At 40.3% G+C, this 26,678-nt stretch overlaps 1 protein-coding gene across 2 annotated transcripts in view; it reads right to left on the minus strand.

The window, feature by feature from the left end:
• The window catches only part of bach2b (BACH transcriptional regulator 2b), a 267,716-nt gene extending 241,315 nt beyond the window's left edge, over positions 1–26,401 (minus strand). For both annotated transcript variants that reach the window (XM_080192633.1, XM_080192632.1), the window contains exon 1: positions 26,051–26,401. The gene's annotated coding sequence lies outside the window, so the exon portion shown is untranslated. The remainder of the gene's footprint in view (positions 1–26,050) is intronic.
• Positions 26,402–26,678: the final 277 nt, after the last annotated feature.

Consider the following 26,678-nt stretch of genomic DNA (forward strand, 5'->3'; position numbering starts at 1 on the left):
GGGTGGGATTGTTGTCAGTGCAGGCTCCATGGGCGGAATGGCCACTTTCTGTAGTGTAGGAATTCTATGATTCATGGCTATACCTTACATATTCTACGTCGTACACTGTTAATATAAAACTGTAGGTTCTACCAGACAGCTTAATAGTTCTAACTTACACCTGCTTTTTTCTCCTGCATAGACAAATTGGATTAAAGTAACTTAGCAGAACTGTCCAAGTTCAAGTCAGTTTAATGACAATTTTTCAGAAGAGGAGATTTCAGAAATAAGGAGGGGCGAGCAAGGTCATGAAGTGATTTGGAAACAAGAATGAGAATTTTTTTAAAATCAAGCCATTGCTTGACTGGGAGCCAATGTCAGTCAGTGAGGATTGGATTGCTGACTGAATAGGATTTGGTACAAGTTAAGACCAGGACAGCAACACTTTGGACAACCTCAAATTTACAGAGTCAAACGTGGCAGAGTGCATTGGAATAGTGAAGTCTGAAGGCAAAGAAGGCACGAATGAGGGTTTCAGCAGCAGATAAGCTGAGACAGGGCTGAGTCAGGTGACATTACTAAGATGGAAACAGGTGAATTTATTGACGGTGAAAATATGATGTCAGAAGCTAATTATTATTATTAATATAACAAATAATTAAATATAGTATATAGCATTATGATATATATTTCTGACTATTATTAGGACATTTAGCAGATATCTTTATCAAAGGCAATTTACATTACACACTTTGTGCTGTAACTCACTAATGCACTGGACATATTCCAATACAAGACATTAAAAATTAGAGTATTTAGGGATAAGTTTTTGGAATCAGGGATTCTTCTGAGGCCATAGTTTGCCTGGGGACACAATGGCCTGAATTTGCTGACCTTACCCACGCTAGGATTAACCGGTCCTGCTGCTGTGAACAGAGATTTGGGTGAGTGCCAAATTCTCCGTAATTGCTGGCTGTGGTAGCAGGGCATGTGAGACTGGAGAATTCCAGCCCATATCTCCATCCAAGTATTGTCCCTAAAACAAAAAGGGCATTTGGTCATCCCACTTACCGATGAACATCCCTATAAATATCTCCAAAAGCAGGCACCAAGGTGAAATTCCAGTTCCTAAAAGGATCTAGCAGTATGTACATTACAGGTAAATCAAATGGCTGCAGAAATGCAACATTTATAAGATTTCTTCACAAAACTGCTTGGATGGGAATGATCCCATCAGATTCGCCATTGGCAAATATTACGCAGCTTTTCAAGAAAAGGAGAGAGAAAACAGAACTACTAGGCAGTTAACTTATCAACCACACAGAAAATACTGGAAGTTATTAAGTTAGAAAGACAAAGAATGATTAGAACAGTCAACATGGATTTACTAAAGGGAAATTGTGTCTGACAAATTTATTAGAATCTTTTGAGGATGTAACTAGTAGGTAGATAAAGGGGAACCAATAAATGAAGCATACCTGGATTTCTAAAAAGCTATTAATAAAGTGGCACACAAAAGGTTAATAGGCAAGATATGGATTCATGGAGTTGGGGACTACATTTTAGCATGGACAGAGGATTGGTTAATGGGAAGAAAGCAGAGAATATGCATAAACAGAGCTTCTTCAAATTGGCAGACAGTGAATCATGAAGTGTCACAAGCTATTTACAATTTATACTAATGTCTTAGATTAAGATACAGAGAGTAAGATACCTATATTTGCTGATGATAACAAGCTAGGTAGAAAGGTGAGCTGTGGGGAGGACAACAAATAAGCATGGACAGATTAAATGAGTGGACAACAAGATGCAGATGGAGTATAATGTAAGAAAGTGTGAGGTTATTCACTTTGGCTGGAAGAATATAAAAGTAAAATCTTTATTAAAAAGGTGTGAAACTTGTAAATGTTGATGTTCATAGAAACTTGGGATTGCTTGTATAAGGAACGCCAAGTTCACAAGCACGTGTAGCTAGCAATTAGGAAAGCAAATGGCATGTTGGCCTTTATTGTAAGGGGATTGGAGTAAGGAATAATGAAAACTTGCTACAATTGTCTAGGGTTTTGAGAACACACCTGGAATACAGTGTGCAATTTTGGTCTCCACATTAAAGAAAGAATATACTGAATCAGTCCCTGGGATGAGAGGATTCTCCAAGATGAAAGACTAAGGAAATTGGGCCTATATTCTCCAGAGTTTAGAAGCATGAGGAGAGACCTCATTGAAACGTATTAAATTCTGAAGGGGCATGATAGAATGGATGCTGAGAGATTTTTCCCATTGGTCGGGGAATCTAAACCATAGGGGCACAGTCTCAGGATAAGGGATTGATCATTTAGGACTGAGATGAGGAGAAATTACTCATTCAAAGGGTGATAATCTTTGGAAATTCTTTGCCCCAGAGGATTGTGTCTGCTCCATCGTTGAACACGTTTAAGGCTGGAATAGACAGATTTTTGGTCTTTAAGGGAATCAGCAGATATGGGTAACGGGCAGAAAGATGGAGTTAAAGATGATCAGCCATTATAGTAGTGAATGGCAGAACAGGATCAACTGGCCATATGGTCTAGGCCTGCTCCAATTTCTTGTGTCTATTTAACTTACACAATCTACAGTTTAACTCAATTTTAGCCTTTATGATTTTAATTTGAGAGGTTATGGAAAAGTTGTGAAGGTTGAAGTGGGAATGTAACATTCAAGATGGGTTTCAGACCTTCAAACCAAAGTGGGGGATACTTAACCACAAGTTTAGTCACACATCTACAACAGGCAAATCAGTAGCAGTAAGAAGCTACCACAAAAAGAATCAGCCTTGTACCGGGCTGGTGGATTACAGTATGTCACTTTGTACGACAAAGGAAGTGGGTGCGACGCCCTTTCACTGTCCATCCCCCACCACCTGTACGAATCTCACAGGAAGCAGACAGTCCCCACACACTTTCCAGCTGCATCATATGAGCCACGATATATCTACAAAATAGATATATATACTACATAAACAATAAAAATATCATTTCACAAAACTTGCTTACGACAGCTGACATATGCTCTCAAATTTTTCATGCACAGAGTCTTGATGCACTTGAAACTGCTGAACGTGGCACAAAAATAATTTAACTACAGGCACAGAGAATTAGGATTCAGATGTGGGCCACTATGGAATATTCATAACATCCAAACATTTCTAAGAATTCCCTCCAGTGTCCATATTCTGCTTGGAGAATTGTTGATCACATCATGATCCTCTATTCTACATCTGCTTTGGCCTTTTTGCAAGATACTAATTCTTTCTTTGAACTCATGAACAGTTCATCAGAAAACTAAAACATGAAAACGTAACACTTACGACTGTATAGCTATGGCATAAATGAAAGTTGTTCGAAGTGGCATATCCTAAGGTAAATGCCCCTTTTCAGCATGCATTAATATCTTGATGTTGGTCGAGGTACGATTGGAAAGTTCATTAAAACATCTAATTCTACAGCCACCTAGCTCAATACACCTTGGCCGGTTCTTTCCTCTTTGATTGTCCTTTCCACAGACCCTTTATTTTGCTTTCTTACAAATATTAATATTCCCACATGTCAGGTGTATAACAGTGGCACAATCATGGTCAAATTAAAGCGAGTTTAGTGTTATAAAATGCAGTTTTCTTAACCATATACAATTCCTAGAATTGTGTTTCAGATATATTCCTGCATCTTGAATACATTCTCCCATTAAAGGTTATAACGACAAAACGGCTAACTTATAAAATACAACAAATTCAAATATCGTATAAGTCAATGCCACCAATGAGAACAAATAGTTGTCTATAAATGTCAGTACTGATACAGACTGATAAGAAGAATTCAGGGGAAACAATATTGACCAAATGGTACAATTTTAAGTGTAAGACACCTGGAGTGGGAGCCACTCACCTGATGAATGAGCAGCGTACCAACAGCTAGTGCTACCAAATAAACCTGTTGAACTTTAACCTGGTGTTGTGAGACTTCTTACTGTACCCACCCCAGTCCAATGCCAGCATCTCCACATCAAAAGCAAAGAAGTTATGCCATTGTGGGGCACCAATTAGGGCTAAAATGCAGTAACGTGTTCCAATTCTGCACAGTACACTTTAGGATGAGTGTCAGGGCCTTGGAGAGGGTGCAGAATAGCTGAAGGTTCAGTAACCAAGGACACAAATTTAAAATGATTAGCAGAAGGATCAGCGATATGAGGATTTTAAGTGCAGCAAGTTCTTTGTTATTTCATTCTAAGATTCTATAAAAATTTTTCAATTATATTTTATGAACTCTCACTTTCTCCCCCAAAACATATACATAATATTATTTTATCAGGTTATGATTAAAAGATATGGAAAAAGAGTCTTGCTATTATATAAAGCTTAGAAGTGCAAAACATGATCATGAATGTACATATGAATGTGTTCACCAGAAAGAAAAATGTTCATAATCAATGTAACACATGGCATCATTAGTACCCGCTTAAAAGCACAATCAGTCACTAACTATCTTGACTAACATCATTCTGCTGCTAATGGTTGATTTGCTATGTCAACATTATTATTTAAGTAATGAGTGTCATGACATTTTTTGAGGAGATAAAAAAAATTGTAAATGCTCAAGCTCTGAAATTCAGGGAGAAAATATCAGGAAATACATAACATCCGAAAAGAATAAGGGAAATCAGAGTAAAGGTAAAATTCTGATGAAAAGTCATTAACCTGCCTTTCTGGACAAAAGTCTCCCATGCCCCTGTGTGTGTGTGTGTGTGTGTGTGTGTGTGTGTGTGTGTGTGTGTGTGTGTGTGTGTGTGTGTGTGTGTGTGTGTGTGTGTGTGTGTGTGTGTGTGTGTGTGTGTGTGAGAGACAGCAGGTGGACCAAAAATCAGTTTCCCGCCAGTATGAATTTCCCCCGTAATCTTCTGCTGATGCCTGCCATGGTGGATCAGAGAAACCACTGGAAGCTGGCGTCAAACTGATTTACTTCCTGTCGCTGGGAATCAGCTGAAGACCAGACCAGAATCTCTCCCCCATGCCTGATTCTCCACAAGCCTGGCAGGAAAACATGCCAATGTTAAACATGTGCAGAGCAACGTGGCATGCAGATGTCGCAACTCACCTGAACAATACCTGGGGCTGCCTTCGGAGTTCAGAATGGAAGCCACCATCAACGCTGGACCCTGGAACATCACAACAGTGGGTGGGAGTGCATCCACATATGGATTTTCCAGCTGCAGTGTCATTGAGAAGGTCCATTTTCCAGTCCCAGAGTGCACCCAAAGATCCATCTTTAATTTCAGGAGATCCATCTTCTTTCTTCAATAGTGGGTCAGTGATATTGGACAACTTTTAAACATGGCACAGAAATATGACAGCAGACTGCATGCCATCAGACATGCCCACCAAGGATTAGAATGCAAAACACCCAGTTAAATAATTAATGTGGCTGAGAATGGAAGAAATGGCATGTTTTCCCATCAGCCTCTGCAGGAGGAAACGCTCCACCTTCCCAGTCTCACCACAGGATTTCGTCCCTAGATGGGAGAATTCTGCCCTCTAGCCCTCTCCACAGATGCTGTTTGCGCTGGTGAATATATCCAGCATTTTCTGTTCATATTAAAGGCAAATTGATGTTTGAAGAAACCTTACAGCAGAATGGATCTTCTGGGAAATACCTTGGACAAACTATTGGGCTTGTCAGTGTAAATCAGCAAATCAGCTGACTTTGTTTCAATAATTTCCCCCAATTATCTTATAACCTACAAAAATGAAGTGATATCACAATGCTGGGTTCAGACATTTCCAAGTCATTTTCTCCAGTGAGATCAATATCCCCTAATATTTAAACAAGATGGTGCTGCACAATAAAACTGGTTGCAAATGGAACAAAATAATACTTGGTCCTCACATTTTGTATTTTATAAAAATATGAAACTATAGATGGTACATAATTTATGACGGCACCGCTGATTGTAGAAGGGGGCATTTAGATTTCCAATCTACTTTCATGAACAATTCAGTAGTTGTAATCTGGATTTTCCATTAACCTTTGGGAGAACTGCAGCAGCAATTCAGTAATGCATCCAAAAATAATACACTGGACTCAAAATAAGTGTACTTGAGTTAATTAGTGCTACTGTTACGCACAGTTGAGAACTGATTAGCAGTGCCAGTTGATTAACTTTAATTAGTCATATTTTAAGAGTGTGGTAATCTGTTTCAAACAAACAGATGTTGCAGATATACAGTAAGTATGCCTGCAATTCAATGTAAATAAAACTACAATATAATACAGTCCTGTTGTGAAGAAAACTGTAAACTTACACCAGTTATTTAGAGCTCAAGTGCGAAAATCAAAATTGTACAAGAAATGGACTTTGCAGAGTTTGATGGTAGCCTTGCAAATTTGCAATTATAGTCCAGGCCGATGATGGGATGAAAATTTCCCACATTTACTGGCTATGAAATGAGGCAATTTGAAACTTGGTCCTAGTGGGCTTGAGTATTAGCATTAAAATAACTTAATTTTCTCATAACTTGGGAATGTCCGATTGATTCACATTGGTGTGATGAGCATTCTGATGTATTAATGGGATGGGGCAGAGAACAGTGAGCTCTATTCTGCACTTAGATTGTGTCAGGAAAGGGAATACACAGCAAGCAGAGTCAGATGGATAGTATAAGCTGTCATGTACAACTGGGAGTGGTTGCAGAGCTAAGTATGGGATGAAACTATCAGAGATTTGTAAATAAAGAATGATTTCAGTACATTCAAAAGAAATAGGAACAGGAGAAGGCCATTCAGCCCATTGAGCCTATTCAATCATTCAACACAGTCATGGCTAATTTTCCACCAATAAAAAGCCAATAGACATCCATAAGCCAATCTTAATGTAAGATCAGTTAGTTATAGGAGGTGGGGGTTGTGTAACATTTGTCAAGGCTCTGGGAATAGATAGTATTGCCAAACTCTTTTACAGATAAAAATGGCATTGTATTTACATACAACCTCTGAACTGTAAACAATGCATTTTTTCTTTCTCACCGATTACAAGAAAAATAATTAAAATGACATAGTAGTTAGCGCTGCTGCCTCAGAGCCAGGGACCTGGGTTCAATTCCAGTATCAGGTGACTGTGCGGAGTTTGCACACTCTCCCTGCGTTTGTGTAGGTTTCCTCCGGGTGCCCCGGTTTCCTCCCGTAGACCAAAGATACACAGGGATTAGCAGGGTAAATTCATGGGGTTTGGGGAATAGACCCTGGGTGGGATTGTTGTTGGTGCAGGCATGATGGGCCAAATGGCCTCCTTTTGCACTGTAAGGATTCTATGATTTCTATTCTATGAAGAAAGGTCAACTCCCTGTTTTAGATCTTCAGCCCACATACAACAGGCAAAACAAATCAGTTCTCAGAAACAAAGTGAAAAAATTCAAGTCCAGCAGTATGTAGCACTCAAAGTTTGAATGGATTAGAGGAATGATTTGAGATTTGTGGTTGCAGTCTAGCATCATTTAAATGTCAAGAGGGAAAGAAAAATAAAGTGTCAGAATTACAAACTTTTCATTTGTTTTTACAGGAATAATATTAATAATGAAATTTGAGGTTGTCCAATTTGCGACTAGTCTTACTCATTGTCATCGCAGTATTATAAACCTAAAAGCAACCAAGTCACTGGACTGTAAACTTTGGTTAAAAGTCAAAAGCATGATGAAAACAATAGGGCATGTGTGTGCTGTCATAACGTCTGGCCGGAGACAGGGAACCCGCTCATCCAGGTTTATGTTATAGCCCAAATTCTAATGGAAGGATGGGAACAGTTTATGCTGTGAACCTGTGACAATGTTGCAGGAGGGCTGATTTTAGCTGCTGGCTCTCAATTCCATAATTTAATACGGTGGTTAACCTGATCAGCTGCAAACAGCCAGACCACTCAACACCACTCCAGTGCAAGTTTCGGACAGCATTTGTTGCCTGAATGCCATTCTTAAATGGAGACAACACTCACTGGGAGTCCTGGTGGAGGAGGCGAGCGTCAGGCAGGACATTGTAAAGCCCAGGGATAGCAAGAGAAATCTGCCCCACTTAACCAAAAAGGCATGGGAAGAGATTGCCGCCCAGGTCAGTGGACACTATGCAGTGCGCCATATATGGCTTCAGTGCCACAAAATATTCAATAATCTTCTCTGTCGGCAATGCTTTAATGGGCTGTGTTGGCTTGATGGTTGCAAAAGTTGCAGCATAGGCTTGTAACTGTATGGCGTTGTCTGCTGTTGCAGTTATGAATCAGTCTAACATATCACATCTGGTTGTGAAGGAGACAATGTCATTGGCATGAGGGAGCATCAATACCTTCGATGCCTAACTGAAGGTTGACAAAATCAAGACATCCCTAATTTCCCTGCCTCCCTGAAGGCTCCTCCCATCTGCCTCCACATCCTCACCCTATGCCTCCTAAGACTCTTCATCAGATCAACGGAGTCATCCTCCCTGGCTTGTGGAGCTGCCTCACTTTCCACAACTTCCACCGGGTTCCCCTGCCTTGCCAGAACTAGATTAGTCATGGCATGCTGCGTCCTGCACAAAAAAGGAGACATGTTCCCAAAGGTACGGCAATGCTTCCCTGATTGGTGCAGGCATCTGAAGCTCACCTTGATTAGCCCAATGATCCTCTCCACCACCACCCTTGTGGAGACAGGACTACTGTTGTATCTCTCCTCCGCATCTGTTCTTAGATGCCAGAGTGGAGTCAAGAGTTACCTTTTCAAGGGATAGCCCTCAGTACCCAGGAGACATCCATCCAATCATGAACGAACCTTGGTACCTGTAGGTATTGTGAAATGTAAACATTGTAAGCTGCCATGGTAACAGGCACAGACTTGGAGAATCTGTGTCCTGTGATTGCAGACCAGCCACATATTCATTAAGTGGAAGGCCTTTCAGTTCACGAAGGGTCCCAGCTTACCAGTTGGCATTTTGATGGCTACATGACTGCAAACTATTACACCTTGGATGTGGGGGAACCTAAAATTGTGGTGAAGCCTCTAGCTTTTTCCATCTGGCTTATGTGGACACAACACAGATTTCTTTGAGCCCTGGAAAGAACTGGAAGAATGGAAGTGGAGGATCATTGTGACCTTCAAAGCCATAAGCATTGAGTGTCCACACAGTTGGAGGCAATGTCCCGCTCAATCATTTGACTCATTAGTGTACCTAGAAGTAGAGCCTCCTGCAACGCTGGACCTCAGACATTTATTGTGTTGCCTGTAAACTCTAAGCACCGTGTAATGGCATCATCTGCTAATCCTACTGCCTTGTCCTCCCTGCTGGCCCTGCACCAACTGAGCCTACCAAATGAGCCATCGGTCACTCTTGACCCTTATTTCATCTTCAAAGAAGGTACCAGCAGCTGAGTATACTATTCCCATTAAATGCGATGCACAAGGACCCGCACTTTGCAAATAAGCATGCACTGTGCTAAACTCCTCAGACAAAGCTTCCAGAGAAGGAGGTCCTCAAATACAGCTAGCCACGCTTGAAAAGCTACAGAAATCGAAACGAAATCTGGCACAACTCTTAACTAAGACAGCAAGAATCTCACAAATCAACTGAAAATGCCTGGGCTTTTTATCCCACCCTTGGATGGGAAGTTGATTGAAATGCGTTGATTAAAACTAAAAATCGTTCTAGCAATGTAAAATTGCATTCTATTGGCTTGTCATAGTGGGCGCAGATCCAACTTGCAATCGCACCTGCCAACGCCAATATTGCACATAAGAACGTAAGAAATAGGAGCAGGAGTAGGCCATCTAGCCCTTCGAGCCTGTCCCGCCATTCAATAAGATAATGGCTGATCTGAAGTGGCTCAGTTCCACTTTCCCACTTTCTCCCCATAACCCTTAATTCCCCTGCCTACCAAAAACCTATCAATGTTCATAACATTGAGATGCACACCTGGGGGCAGCACAGTGGTTAGCACAACTGCTTCACAGCAGCAGGGACCCAGGTTTGATTCCTGGCTTGGATCACTATCAGTGGGGAGTCTGCACGTTCTCCCTGTGTCTGCGTAGGTTTTCTCTGGGTACTCCGGTTTCCTCCCACAGTCTAAAAGACGTGCTAGTTAGGTGCACTGGCCACGCTAAATTCTCCCTCAGTGTACTTGAACAGGTGCCAGAGTGTGGCGATTTCGGGATTTCACAGTAATTTCACTGCAGTGTGAATGTAAGACTACTTGTGACTCTAATAAATAAACTTTAAACATCATCAGATGCTATTTTGTGCTAGGTTGAATGTGCCCAACCTCCAAATATACATTTCAGGTCCATGTCTGAAGCTCAAATCAGTAAATGATCTTATAACATAATACCATGCATAATAGCCCTTATTTAATCAATGTATTTAATTTCCACTTGCCTGTTATGGGGACAGCATTAATAAGACTGTGGTTAGTGCCAAACTTAGAGCAACCACCCGCTGTAAATTCAGACAAACCACTAACTGTCTTCTCACTTTGGACAGTTATTCTTTATGTTGTATATTTAGAGGCAAACATGTCTTCTTCAACCCAACTGTCTTAAAGTAAAGTTAAAGTTTACTTCATAGTCACAAGTAAGGTTTACATTAACGCTGCAATGGAGTCACTGTGAAATTTCCCTAGTTGCCATACTCCAGCACCATACTTCAGGTCAATGCACCTAACCATTGTGCCACCTCTGCAGACGCTGTACCACTGTCTGTGCTGAACTAAAATCTGCAGGGGTAATTTTATAACATCAAACTCTTGGAGGAAGTTCTGCCCATTGCAAAAATCCAAGTGTGTGTTGTGCATATTTTTTTAACTCACCAGCAAATTACACTCAACGGTATTTCAATGTTTGATATTAGCTGCAAGCAGACAAGGTTATTTCTGAGTATGAATTGAGTGTATACCCACATTTTTGTACAGTAAAGAGTATGGCTGTCTTCAACTACGCTGCCCCAATTACCTGTGGCATCATGATACATCCCATGGGAAACGTAGCAGTCTTCTCTCAAAGATACAACACAAAGAGCAACTGTCCAATTTCATTTTGCTAGCAGTGGCTCGAAGGGCTAGATGGTCTACTCCTGCTCCTATTTCTTATGTTCTTATGTTTCTTATGTTCTTATGACTTTAGCCAACCAGAAAAACATATTAGAAATTCTAGTGAAATTACTATGCTGCAAACTATTAATTAATCAAAAATCATGTGCTACATATAACCAAATTTCTAATATGTGCATAATAATGCAACAGAAAAAAAGCAAAGAAATCTTCTCTTTATTAAGCCCTTCACTCTGTAACACTTGTACACTATATTCTATGACCGGCATTCTGCGGTCTCACAAGCCCTGCTACCACTGCCAGTGAGAATGGAGAAATCAACACTCAGCTAAATCTTCATTCACTGCAGCAGGACTAGAGAATCCCAGCTTTGGCTTTTTTTTCAGGCGAGGTTGCAGAATTCCGACCCATGTCTACACATAAAGGATGAACTGATAAACTGTGACGGCATTAATACGAGTCCTTTGCTTATGAGAGACTTTGTCAGTAGTAGCTGTTATTTATCCCTAATTGATGACTGAACCTCCATCTCTGTAAGCTGAATGACCTTTATAGTTTTCCTTCTTCCACTGATTGTCATCTCTTTTCTTCAAAAGCTTTACAGGAGTATTATTTTGTAAGACCAGATGCCCATCAATAATCCAGCCAGACACTCGTTCTTTACATGAAAGTTGAGTGTCAGCAAGCTATATGATTGCAGGCATAATCGTATAAGTTCATTCCTGTCTTCATCAGATAGCCAACATTAACGACAACGAAGAGATACAATATTGTAGTTGTAATGGTGAACGGTACTGGGAATTTAATATTCTGAGTTATAACATTCTAAGGAAGGGCAGGTAGGGTAAAGGGGAGGTTGGGAGGGGGGGGGGTTCGTGTGACATGGCTAGGGTGACAATGATGATGGAAGATACTCAGAGTGTTAGAACATCAGCATAACATGAACTTTGTGCTAAGAAAGAACCATAAGGATAGAGTTACAAAAGGAAACCACACGACGAAAGTGCATACATGGGATAAAAAAAGAAAAAGATTATACAAGCAACTTTCTGAAGAACAAAATCTGCAGAACAGAAATTAACCACTGTAAGGTACAACGATACAATGTTATTGTACCCCAATATATTCTCAGAAGTCTAAGAAAATTTGGCATGTCAGCTATGACTATCACCAATGTTTACAGATGCATCATAGGAAACATTCTTTCTGGTTGTATCACAGCTTGGTATGGCATCTGTTCTGCCCAAGACCGCAAGAAACTACAAAAGGTTGTGAATGTAGCACAATCCATCAGGCAAACCTGCCTCCCATCCATTGACTCTGTCTACACCTCCCACTGCCTCACAAAGCAGCCAGCATGATTAAGGATCCGGTGCACCTTGGACATTCTCTCGTCCACCTTCCTCCATCGGGAAAAAGATACAAAAGCCTGAGGTCACGTAGCAACTGACTCAAGAACAGCTTCTTTCCTGCTGTCATCAGACTTTTGAATGGACCTACCTTGCATTAAGTTGATCTTTCTTTACACCCTAACTATGACTGTAACACTACATTCTGCACTCTCTCGTTTCATTCTCTATGGATGATATGCTCTATCTGTATAGCGCACAAGAAACAATACCTTTCACTGTATGCTAATACATGTGACGATAATAAATCAAATCAAATACATGGTTACCTCACGAGTTAATGGCTTAATATTTGTGTGTGTGTGGGGAGGGTGTGCCAGAAATGGAGGATAAAAGAAATCTGTCTCACCATACATTTCATATAACCAAAATGCAGCGCTAACAACACTCCAGAAATTCAACACCATCAAGAACAAAACAGCCTGGAGATTGGCACCCCATCTATCACTTTAAACATTTACTCCCTCACCACTGATGGAGTGGCAGCAATGTGTACCATTTCCAACATGCAGTTCAGTAATTCACAAAAGGTTCCTTCAATAACACTTTCCAAACCTACACTCTCTACCACCCCTACAAGGACAAGGGCAGTAGATGCAACATGGGTACACCATTGTATCAGACAGTCATAGGGCTGGAGGAGATTTCAGAGATAGGGAGGGATCTGAAAACAAGGGTGGGCATTTTAAAATCAAGGTGTTGCTTGGGAGGCAATGTAGACCAGTGAGCACAAGAGTGATTTTCTTTTGTTCCTTCACAGGGTGTGCGTATTGCTAGCTAAGCCAGCATTTGTTGTCCACCCTTAAGCGCCCTTGAGAAGGTGGTAGTGAGCTGCCTTCTCTAACTGCCACAGTCCACAATGGAAAAATGGGACTTTCTGCAAGTTAAGGCACAGACAACAGTGTTTTGGATGACCTTAGGTTTAAAGGGAATGTCAGAAACAAGTCAGGAGTACATTGGAATAGTGAAATCAAGAGGTAACAAAGGTATTAATGGGCGTTTCAACATAAGATGATCTGAATCAGGATCAGTTGGGCAATGCTACAGAGGTGGAAATAATCATTTTCAGTGATGGTGCAGAAGCATGTTGGCAGCTCACCTCAGGGTCAAGATGGTGAAAAGATTGACTTAATCTCAAACTGTTGCCAGGGAGATGGATAGAGTGTGTAGCCAGGGAATGGTGTTTACAGTGGAGACTAAACAATAATGGCTTCAGTCTTCCCAATATTTAATTAGAGGAAATGTCTGCTTTTTCAGTAAAAAGAGGTTGGATCAGAAGACTGATAATCTAGCAATAGTAGGAGGATTTGAAAGAGGAACATAAACCTTCAATATTACTTATACTTAAACACCAGTCATAATTTAATGCAACAAATTTAACTTATGATTAATCTGCAAATTAAACAATTTCTTGAAACTTGCAGGGCCATTTTCATAAGGCTAACAAATTGTCCAGCAATTCATGGCTATTTGCAATTTCCTCACCATAAGTTGCTAGACAATTTACTAATAACAATGTGCACATTAAACTTGATGTGGGTATGCCGGCGTTGGACTGGCGTAAACACAGTAAAAAGTCTGACAACACCAGGTTTTAGTCCAACCTATTTATTTGATAATATACTCACAAGCTTTCGAGGGGACTGCCTCTTCGTCAGGTGAATGGAGAGTTCTGGCCTCAGACAGAGCATATAGAGCACAGACAGTTTAGAGATTACTTCAGCGAACACTTCAGTGGTCACGGGCATTCAGCCTCTGACCTTCGGGTAAGCATTCTCCAAGGCGGCCTTCACGACACACGACAGCGCAGAGTCGCTGAACAGAGACTGATAGCCAAGTTCCGCACACATGAGGATGGTCTCAACAGGGATCTTGGGTTCATGTCGCACTATCTGTAACCCCCGTGACTTGCCTGGGTTTGCAAAACCTCATTTACTGTACTGTCTGGAGACAATACACATCTCTTTAAACTGTGATCAGTGCTCCTTCCACTCACATTATCAGCCACTTCAGGTCTTGAACAGCAGGTTAGGTGTAAGGATTCGCATTTTAATCAGTAACCTCTAAACTGTCTGTGCTTTATATGCTCTGTCTGAGGCCAGAACTCTCCATTCACCTGACGAAGAGGCAGTCCCCTCGAAAGCTTGTGAGTATATTATCAAATAAATAGGTTGGACTAAAACCTGGTGTTGTCAGACTTTTTACCACATTAAACTTGCCAATCAATAAGACAGGGAATAGCTGGTCACTGTTTCTGTTACTGCTCTTCTCCTATTCACTTTAACACTCCAAGTGCCACAGGGGAAATTTGTCTTGCTCTGCCAGATTTACCCTTGTATTTAGTAGTTTGAGAAAGTCATTACGTGTGATGCAAATAAAAATCGTTCTTTTTACCTAGTTCATCTGCACTTTAAACTTTTTATTCTTTCATTATTTTTGGATTCTTCTCTTTTTATAAGTTAGTTGATCTCACTTGTGTGCCAAATGCCAACACATTCAGGAGAATAAAAAGGTTAATAAGTGCTACGAATGAATAATGGCAAGTACAAAAAGGTAAAGGAGTACAATAAAATATATTATAAACACAGAAAAAGTAATAGAACAGAAAAAGATGAGATCAATTAGAGACATGAAAGAAGTCTTAATGGACAATGAAAGACTTGCAGAGACACTTATTCCATAGAAAATCATAGTAATGGGAATGAAAGGATACTTGATGAAGATGTATTGTATTAGACAGGATAATTGCAGATAAGGAAATATTATTGAAAAAAATGGCAAAAATCAAAATAGAAAAGGGACTGGAACTTGGCAGCAACACTCCAGGATGCAGATAGAAGTTATAGAGGAAATACAAACCATAATCTGATCACATTCTTTTAAAGATTCTTGCATATGGGTGCTGAGCCAGTGGATTAGTTGTTAATATAGAAACTGAGATGGAAAAGAAAGCAAATTATAGGCAGCAAACCAAACTGTAGTACGAGATAAGCTTCTAGAAGCCATAATATATCACAAGATTAATTAACTTAGAAAGACTTAGATGGAAGTACTTGGTGGGGAGAAGGTGACATAGTGGTAATGTCACTGGACTTGTAATCCAGAGACCCAGACAAATTCTCTAAGCATGGCTTTGAATCCCACTAGATGGAATTTGAATTCAATAAATATAGCTGAAATTGAAAAGCTCATCTCAGTAATGACACCATCAGCGGTTGTTGTAAAAATCCATCTGGTTCACTAATGTCCTTTAGGGCAAGAAATCTGCCATCCCTATCTGTGTGACTCCAGACCCACAGGTTGACTCTTAATTACTTTCTGAAATGGCCTAACAAGCCACTCAGTTCAGGGGTAATTAGGAATAGACAGCAAATGTTGACCTGTCAGTGATACACACATCCTATGAAAGAATAAAGAAAAAAATCAAGGTCAGCAAGCATCGATTTATAAAAAGGCAGGTCATAACTGAAGAATATAAAAGGATCCTTTGAAGAAATAACAGGAGTGCAATAAGTGAACTCGGGATGATGCAGCCATGCAATTCCAAAAAGTATAGAAATCGTTTGATAAAATTAAGAAGGAATTGGTCAAAAGATAGAAACCAAGTTAATGGATGGCTTTTGGGCTGGGAGAACCTGAACAATGTGTCAATATTGGAACTACTGGGCAGGATTTTCCAGCCCTTCCCATTGCCAAGCAATGCAAGTTGCCATTGACTATGTCAGGACTGGAAGATCCCGCCAGTTGTCAAAAAACATGCTGCTGTGGGTGGGGGTTGGGGGGTGGGGGGTGGTGGTGGTCAGAAAATCCTGGCCATTATGGTTTTGAGAATGAAGTGAAAAATTTGTACAAAGATAGGCAATGTGAATAATTGTGAAGACATCAAACATTTGTAGGTCATAGACAGGTTAGTAGGTCATGCAGATGGATATCCAATTAAATGCAATGTAGAGGATTATGAGGGGAGTGGTGGCACTTAGAGGTTCAGATATACCAATGTTTAGAAATGTTTTGATAATGACGTACAAGGATATCAGCAGCCTGGATTTTCTGAATAGGGGCATAGATGCAAGTGGAAAACCCAGAGCTTGACATATACAAATCATTGGTCAGACCACATCTAAACTGTTGTGACCCGTTTTATAATGGACAGGCAATCGAAAACCAGCCAATCCACTGCCGAAAACGCATGAGGTGCAAACACAAAATGAGAACTACAAAAAGCAAGCACAAAGGGAACAAACTTGATGAAAGAAGACAAAGTAAAAATTATTCAAGACATCTAGAGACAGCAACATGAAATATCAGCTTCAATGTTCATCTACGGCCATCCATATAAGTGAACATGAATTAAAATAGTTGTCTGTTTTAAACACCATCCAATTTTCCTTTACAATTAAGTTAATGGAAATGAAACTCAGACAGGGTATATAACGAGTAAGCAATCCGCTACCATCCATTTGTACCCCACCAAAACTAAAAGTTTCACCCATTACCTCAGTAGTCGGTCAGCAAAATCCAGACAATGAAACAGAAAGAGCTGAAGATTTAATAAATGCACTAGAAATATACAAAGGATTAGAGTGAGCAGCAAGCAGAGAATTAGATGAAGTGAGATACATAAGTATTATTTTATCAAGCAATGCTATAAAATATCAGTTAGTAATTAGAGAAGGGTTGCAAAATTTAGAAAGTATTTAGAAATTGGGGGAATAATAATGGAAAATTAAACATAATATTATACAAAGCAAGGAAAGATGAAAGAAGAATAAGAAGAACACCGAACAGATGCAAAGTCAGGCAGAATAAAGACAACAGTCTGGATTATTTAAATGTACGTTGTTTTATTATAGTAATAACAGTCTCAGAACACATCTCAGTAACCTTATAATTGTACCTCCTCCTAATGCGCTTCTTTGGCCAAACTTCTGCTGATTCCATCAAATACTTCTTTATTTGGTTTAGCATTTGTATTCCTCATGTGAAGCACCTTGAGATGTTTATCTATATTTAAGGCACAATATAAACGCAAGTGATGTGCAATATTCAAACTTCACTGCAATGTGATTTATTTTAAGTGGTTGCCTAAGAAATACCAAATTTACATCATTTATCTGCAGCTTGGAGGTTTAGATACTTGGCTCAGTTGTTAGCACTTTTGCCTCTGAATCAGAACATTGCGGTTTGAAGCTGCACATCAAGTCTTGAACATGGAAATTAGATGATACCAGGGCACTGCTAAGTGTTGGCGAGGTATTATCTTTCAGATGAGATATTAATCATATCCTTAGTTACCTCTTGACCTTAACGTAAAAAATCCTTTGACACTATTTGAAGAACAGCAAGGTGGGCTGAGCAACATTTCTCCCTCAAACAACACTACCAAAAGCAGATTATTCAATTATTTGTTCATTTGCGGCATCAGAGACCTTGTTTAATGCAAATAGATTTGTTTGCCTGGCTAACAACAGTAAGTACGCTTTAAAAACAAATTCAAGAAGCACAGATAGAGCAGGCAGTAAAGAAGGCACATGGTATATTGGTCTTCATAGTGAGAGAATTTGAGTATAGGCATAGAGATATTTCACTGCAGTTGTATAAGGTGTTGGCGAGGCCACACCTGGTGTATTGTGTGCAGTTTTGGTGTCCTTATCTGAGGATGGATGTCCTTGCTATAGAGAGAGTACAGCAAAGGTTTACCAGGCTGATTCCTAGGATGGCAGATCTGTCATATGAGGAGAGACTAAATCAGTTAGGATTATATTCATTGGAGTTTAGAAGAGTGAAGGGAATCTCATAGAAACTTATAAAATTCTAACATGGTTAGACAGGGTAGATTGAGAAAGAATGTTCCCAATGGTGGGGGAGTCCAGAACTAGGGCCATAGCTTGAGGATAAGGATAAACCTTTTAGAATTGAGGCAAAGAGAAATTTCTTCAGCCAGAGAGTGGTAAATGTGTGAAATTCACCACTACAGAAAGTAATCGAGGCCAGATCCTTGTGTGATTTTAAAATAAGTTGGATATAGCTCTTAGAGCTAAAGGGATCAAGGGTTATGGGAAGAAGGGGGAATCGGGATATTGAATTTGATGATCAGCCTTGATCATAATGAATGGCGAAGCAGCATCAAAGGGCTGAAAGGTCTACTCCTGCTTTTAGTTTCTATGTTTATATGAAGTGTTTTGAGATATGAACATTGCCATATAAATGCAAACTCATTCTTTCTTTACACTTAAACTTTGGTAAATAAATGAGTTAAAATCAGAAATCGAAGAATTAGTTTAAAAAGTCAGACTCCATTACAGAAACAACATATTGCAGATTTTACTTTGCACATCATGCAGAGTGTATGGGGAATGCAATTTGTTCATTAGCTTGATTCAAGTAAACAATGGTTTTATGTGCAGCATGTATTTTTTAAAAAGGCTCAAGTCTGCCCAGACACAGATCAAGTGGCACCTTTCTGTGCTGTATTCTGCAGCTTTGAAAGTGGTGGGTGATACAAGCAAAAGGACTTGACTAATCTGTGATCACACTGAGCACTTCTACTGTTATATTAAAGGTGGAAATATATTAGCTTGAAATCACTTAAGAAAGAGAAAGTTAATTTTCTTGCACTAAGTAAGCAAAGAGAACTTCAGAGGCAAACTCATAAGCAGCATTGGTGATGATGATTTATATCAATGTGGTGAAGGAAAATTTTCAGTCTTGGAAAGATTCAAATGGAAATCTGGTTCACCAAAATTGACTGCTTGTTTGATCTGGAAATGTTGACGAAGATCAGCAGAAAATAAATAAAAGCAGACATGAGGCAACTCTTCCAATAAAGCTGATTATGACAGCATTTAGAAACACAACATTTCATTGTTCGCAGTTCGACTTGTCTGAAATTTAAATGCAATGTTGCATTTTGCTGGTTTGAATTAAATTATTTTAAACACCTTAAATTGGCTGCAGTTATCGGGTAATGTACAATTGCTTCACCTTGCTGACGCCTTTGCTGCCTTTTTAGTTAATTGTACCAATCTCCACTATATATGAAAATCTTACCTTCTGCACCAGCAAGCACCTGTTAATAATATACTCCATTTCAGTTTCAATATTCCATTGAGCTAAGCAAAATGCTGCATCCTTATTCCTTACATTTTTTTTCATGCATACTTAACACATTATTTGATTGGGCTGCAACCACTGCGGTACAGATCACAATGAATTAATTTAATATGGTAATAAACCACCCATGACCCTTCTCATGGTAAATTAGTGAATGTTATATAAAGCTAGAAACATTTGGGTTAAAAAATCTGTTTCTGTTCTTCCACTGCACACTAGATGTAACCATCACAAAATTGCAAACTGCCAACTTGTGGTTTCCCATCCCTTAACTGAGCATGTGAAACTTCACAATATGCCCTACTGATGTGTACCTGAAGCACACCAGCTGATTTTACACCCTGTCATTCCACAGAATTAATATAATGCAGATGTGAGACTCCTTAAGGCTAGATGGTGGCTTGTTGTAGATTCTTAAAATAAATGTAGGAATCAGTAATAGGCCAGAACAGAACCCTGTTTTTTTTTGGTAGATAGATTGACTAAATAAGGGAGCACATTCCACAGATTTGCTCTTGGAGAGAGTGAATTAAAACATTAAGGATTGCTCTTCATCTTTGAGAGAACTTGGAAAACCTGATACTTGTAAATAATACAAATTATAAGAATTATTTCCTAAATTTACACATGAAATATTAAACTCTTTCAGCTTGTCTTGACTCTTTTTAATCTGTACCAGCTACTGAGAAAGTGGAAGTCAGGAGAGGTAAGACCTCGACCACAAATCAATCATATAAAAAATTCAACCAGATATAGTAGACTTTGCTGAGTATCAGTTGTGCTTAAAATGTGTTAAGGAGAAGTGTGTAGAGTGGCATGTGATATAAGCAAGATTTTTAATATATGTACAATAGTGAAAGAAATTCTAAATGCTTCGCAAAGTTCCTTCAAAAAAAAAGCAAATAATGTTTTAACACCCATTCGCCTGTGGATCCAGTGCCAATCTACTGGCACCAGATAATTAGCTCAATAAATTCCTTAAGATGACTTTACAAGCCTAAGAGATCACACTGATAATCACCACTTGTTCATTCCAAGATTTGAAAACATTATGTTCTGTGAGTTACATGTTCATACACCTTAATTTTTAACTCCAACATTCCAGTACTGTATTTTACAGATCAAAAGTACCTCTGCAGCTGAGTCTGATAGAGAGTATCTCATTGTGTAGAACAACCATCAGAAAGGCTTAATGTTTAGCTTGTTTATTTTGGAAATCAAAAGTATTTATGAAGAACTTCCCCCTGAGATGCTAAATAATGCAATGTAAAGTCCATAATAACACAGATAGTAAAATAAAAACAACTTCTGCTTATAAAGTATTTTAACATCTTAAAATGTTATGGGTGGCAATTTTTATCATTTTCCTGAAGGTACCACATCAGGTGACTTCTTGCCTCTATCTGCCTTGTGGCTTCACTCCCTATTTCTGATGTCTTTAAAGCTAATAACTGAAAGTATTCAAAAGATATGAGAAGTGCATGACTTTTAATATCCAGTATTTTTCTCCCAGGTTTCAGCAACACCCAGTAAATCAGTCTCTAACCCCTGACGACTTCAATCCTTGAGGATTGGCAACACAATATCAAAAGGCACTTGAGGCAAAAAATGATTATCAAGAAGCTTAAAAAGGGGACTGATTGTGAGAATGAATAAGTTAGTTCTGAGAATGCCTTTGAAGGTGATGAGAGAGAGAGACAAGTTAGAAAGGAATGCACAGCTCAGACAGCCGCAAGTTCTGCCACTGAAAATAGGACAAAAGAATACAAAAGACATTCAGAAGAGTAGAGGGACCAAGTGGGAATGATTAAAATAAACATTTGTGTTTATCCAGACCTTTCATGATCTCAGGATATCCCAAAGTTCTTGACAGCCAATTACATACTTTTGAAGTGTAGTCATTGCTGTAACTTAGGCAACCAACTTAATATAGCAAAGTACCACAATAACAAAGTTTTAATGATGCTAGCTGAGGGATAAATACTGGCAAGAACGTCAGGGAAAATTACCCCACTCTTCAAGATGGAATATCTTAAATCCATCCAGGAGGGCAGAGAGAGCCTTGATTTAACATTTCAGCCCGAAGATGACATCTGTCAGTGTCACACTCCCTCTGTACTTCATTGGGGTGGCTGTCTTTCCAGTGGAACACGAATCCACAACCTTTTGACTCAAAAATTGTGCCATTGCTGCATCATGGCTTACGTTATACAGGCTGATGCTTAAACTCTCGTCTAACTCCTTTTTCTTATGCTCGCTTACTTTTCTGCATTTCATCCAGCTGGTGTGAATTATAGCTGCAAAGAGTGAGTCACTGTGGAAGATATGTAACACAGCATGTTTACGTTGGATCTTGAATGAGCCCTTTGAGGCGTCAGTGGATCAGCAGGTAACATTTCGAAGAATTATCTGAGGATTTAATTCTATCTGAACACCTTTGAGATGACCAATTTTCTATTTAAAGGGAACAAAGGAAGACATAAATGCTCTTTATTGTAATGAAAATCGACTGTGAAGCCTAAATTGCCCACAAACGTAGATGATTTGTAAATGCACAAAAAAGCTGGTCAGGCAAGGAACTTCGGCTGGTGCTCTAATATTTTCCGACCTTTCACCATCAAATGATGGGGATGCAACCGAGCGTTTCATCACAATGTTATCAGTAGCAACAATGCTGATGAGTCACCCGTTGGTTACTCAGCGGCGGAAACCAGAGATCAGCTCCGACCTCCTCGCTCTTGTACACTCATCGCTTTATTGGCGTGTGTTTTTGCGCGCGGGTTGCCCGACAAGCACGGGCTCCGGGGGATGGAAGGGTGGCTGCTGTGCGCGGGGGGAGACTGCCAGCCGCTGTAAGTCCGGTGGGCAGCTCGCAAAGGTCCGAACGCCCAACGCCGCAACATTCCGATCCGAACGCTGTCAACAATGACTGCAACACACCCCGCGTTCCAGCCGCCTCGCCAGCCCACCAATCAGCACAGCCGCCCAGCTCCTATGGGTTCCGATCACCCCTCCCACGGAGGCAATTGGCCGCTCCTGGAGAGGTGGCGGCGGGCGGCTTGTCAATCAGAGCAGGGCAGAGCGGCCGCTGCCCAGCGAGTGGGTTGGGATGATTCAATGTCAGGGAGGAGGAGGAGGAGGAGGACGTAGTAGACTCGGGGTGGGGGGGGGAAGCAACCGTCACGTTTTGGTCTGCGCGCAGGTGAGTCAGCACCAGAAGTGAAGGAGGCAGGGCTCCTGAAAATGCTGACGCGCGGTCACCACACACACACACACAGCTGAACAACTCGGCACCGCGTACAAATAACAAGAAGGCGTACAGTCAGTGCACACACAACTCGGCTGCCAAACCGGCAGACCGCTCCACTCTTTGATCACGGCTGTGTGTGTGTGTGTGTGAGATTACTTTTAACCTCCCCCCACTCCCAGATTAGCAAAATAATACACCAGGCGAGTACCCAGCTCTAACTGTACAAAAGACGATTATCAGCGCCCTTGTCGAACATCTATCTGTGACTTATTTTTATGACCATTATTTACACGCAATGAATCCGTTCGTCTTGTCCCAAGATAAATGCAATACCTGGAAGATAATCCAGGTGATTGGGACGGGTTTATACTTCTGTGTGCCCTCCCAGTAATCCACAACAAAACATAAAAGGTGGACTTAAAACGGAAAAAAAGAATCTTGGTAGAAATGAAAAACTACCTTTCAGGGCATTGTTCCCTTGCACATAAATTACGCACAATCAGCGATTTGTATGTTTGAAAATTATAGGCCTACATTCCATAAACTGCTTAGATTTCATATTAAATAATAAGTGTCGACCTGATATTTAACTTGCGGCATTTTGAAATAAAAAAATAGGAAATATAATCAAACATAAAAGAGTTTCAGTTTCGATCTCACATAAGATATCCCTACCTTGTTATTTCATTACACCTTCAGGTACATATTTTAAATGTTTTGCAGTTATAATACTTATTTGGGTGGAGTGGGTAGGTGGAGAATAATTTGGATGGCAATGTTGAGCAATTCCCACAGTTTAATAATGTTGACATTCTTAAATAAAAGCAGAAAAATGTTATAGATACAAAGGAAGTCGCTATCTAAAAGAAAAATATTCAGATTTTGGTTATTCTTCCGCCCGATTATACTCAAGAATCTAAATGTTTCTTTTCCGACTTTGGCTGACCTGTAGATATGACTTTTTGCTATTTCAATTGCTAGCAATTTGCTTAATTACATGTATATTTTCTTAAAAATTGATTTAAAACCTATGCCTGCCCCGGTATCTGCTTTATATTAAATATTCACTCATGGTCATTAGACAGAACCAATCTTTTATTGGGATTTTGGAACGTAAATATAAAATTAAAATGCAGCCTTTCAGTCTACCGTTTTTGTGCAAAAGTCAATTAGTCATATACATGTGAGAGGAGTTAATACAATTAAATGGGATCATATTGGGCACCAATGTTTTATGGGATGTTTTATATTTGAAAAACAAGATTCATTAATTGATGGGAGTTATCCTTAGTTGAACTAAAATATTAATGTGCAGCATTTTCTAAACTAGTTGCCTCATTCTGAATCTCCGTCAAAATTGGGAATTTTAGGAGGTTTCTTATTAAAATGCTTTATATGATCCTTGGAAATCCATTCACTTATAGAGCTTCGTCTTTATGGGGGTATGAATTTCTTATTCTGACCATTGTAGCTGGATGAATTCTGACGAATCCCATTCGAGTTGGGTCGTAGAGGTAAATACTGAAGTTTATTTTAATACCTATTATCCAAATAAGTTAATTGTTTAGTACGTTGCCTTGGTGTTTTTATGTCAAAAATCTTATCTATTTGATTGTTATCTTAGACAAGGGATAGTTAGAGAACATGGCCGTATTGGATCTATTCTACAACACTGGGACCTCAGCCAAGACACTGGAGGAAGCCAAAAGCTTGGACTGTAAACAATCCTGATTCTAAATGTTGCCCAAAGTCATACTTACTCTTCCACAACCGCCCAATTACATAAAGGACACAGGAAAACGCCCTTCCTTGCACAGAATTTTTATTTAACATCGTACAGTTTCAAAATTGTATTTAAATACACACTAGCGTCATCTCAGATCTAGCTGAGTAGCGGCAAGATGACAGGCACCAGGTCATTTACACATCGCTGTTCTTATCAATGTGGAGCTCCACACGGGCGCATAAACAAGAAAACGATGAGACGCGCGTTCCTTTGTCAGAATAGCGCATTTCATTCAACAACAACAACAACAACACTGAGTGCGTGGAAAATTGTGATAAAACCCATACATCAGTAGCCCAAAACATTGTGCTGTTTAAGAGAACCATGGCAGGATATTCTTCAGAAAAAAATGTGTATCTTTCAATCAGTGCATTTAAGCTTCACGCTTACATTTTGCCACTGACACGTTAAAGAGCGTGTGTAGGAAACAATATCCACGATATTTGCTCAAGGTGCTGATCCTATCAGAATAAGCTCTAGCTCCTGCAACATTTGCAAAAAAAAAACCATGTTTTAAGATGGTCCAAGCTGCAACGAAAAGTATGAAAGCCGCTACCCTAGCCAGGGCGCTCCGAAATAATCTGGGTCGCGCACTCAGCAACAACATACATTTTCATTGACAAAATTGGACACCACGTACCCTTTTGGCCTATCGTTTTCCATGTTCAATTTTTATACAAACTAGATTGATTTAGAATTCGCAGCTGTTACTCAATGCCACTGTTAAGAAGGTGCTAATAAATTTACTGGGACAAACTATTCTTTTCATGTAAACATTGTGAAAAGACTTACGAACACATAGGCTGTGTGTGTATATATGTAGACACACACAGGCACAAGCAATACATAGTTACAAGTACTGCCTTTTCGGCTGGTTTGTTGCATTATCAGTAAAAACAAAATACGAAAACACACTGGACATTATTTCACAACTGCCTCGTCACTGGTCTAGTTATTGCCACTGTGTGCAATGTGTGCAATAATGTGCAAAATGCTTGCATGTTCACAACACGGCGTTTTGAGACGTGACTTTGCAACAAACAAACCATTAAAAGGCAAAACATACGCAGATCAGTGCAAAATGTCATTGTGTCAGCCAGATTCTGGAGCGAGATGCCAAGGCTAAGAGGCAGCAGGCTGTTAATACCTTTCGCTGCTGCTGTTTAGAGCTCGGTCAAGGCCTCGACTTGGACTGAGCTCCAATTTTATTCAGCATGTCCGCATCATGACAGCTCGAACCAACAATCAAGCAACCATGCTTGTCAGCGAGGCTACTCTGGCTCCTCTCCTTCTGCACAGCAAATCACATCGGTACAGTTACTCGTCTCACAGAGGTCATTAACACTCACCACCCCGTCCCCCCCAACCCCCATCCACTGCCTGCCCACCACCTTTAAAAAAATAAACAGATTGCATTCTCCTTACCCTGGTAACTTTCGATTATGTTCAAGCCAACTCCAAGTTCAAAACAAATACATCATGATCCTGTGCTCTTTCCAAAGCGGAGCCTGGCCACCGGCGGAGGGAAGCTGAGTTGAGCTGAATCGGCGTGGCTGCTGCCTTGTTTTGAATATGTTGGGGAGGAGGAGGGGTGGTAAAGAGAGAGAGAGCAGCGTGCTTGAGTTATGTGTTCCAATGCCTTTTTTTCTCTCTCTCTCCACACACACAATGTGGGAGGTGAAGAGCTTGCAATCTTGAACTGTACAGAGTATGTGTGTGTGAGTGAGTGAGAGAGAGAGCATAGGGGAAGCAAGCCCCCCTCCTCCCTGTGCTGTGCAGCGCCTCCTCCTCCTCTCCTTCTCCCTCTCACTCACTCTCACTTGGTTTCATTTTTTGTTGACATTCAGCTGCTGCTGCTGCTGCTGACGCGCGCGCTCTCTCTCTCTCTCTCTCTGACGCACGCGCTGTTGCTGCTGCAAACCCCGGGAACGCTCCGGGGGGGGGCGGGGAATCGAACGTTCAAGCTCCGCGAGCCGGTCTGATTGTGTATGTGTGCGCATGCACAACCGCTCCGTGCGCTCGCCCGCGCGCCCTCCACCTACACGCCCTATCC

Source organism: Carcharhinus amblyrhynchos, chromosome 7 (genome assembly GCF_965287045.1).
Source record: "Carcharhinus amblyrhynchos chromosome 7, sCarAmb.v2.hapA, whole genome shotgun sequence".
Taxonomy (NCBI): domain Eukaryota; kingdom Metazoa; phylum Chordata; class Chondrichthyes; order Carcharhiniformes; family Carcharhinidae; genus Carcharhinus; species Carcharhinus amblyrhynchos.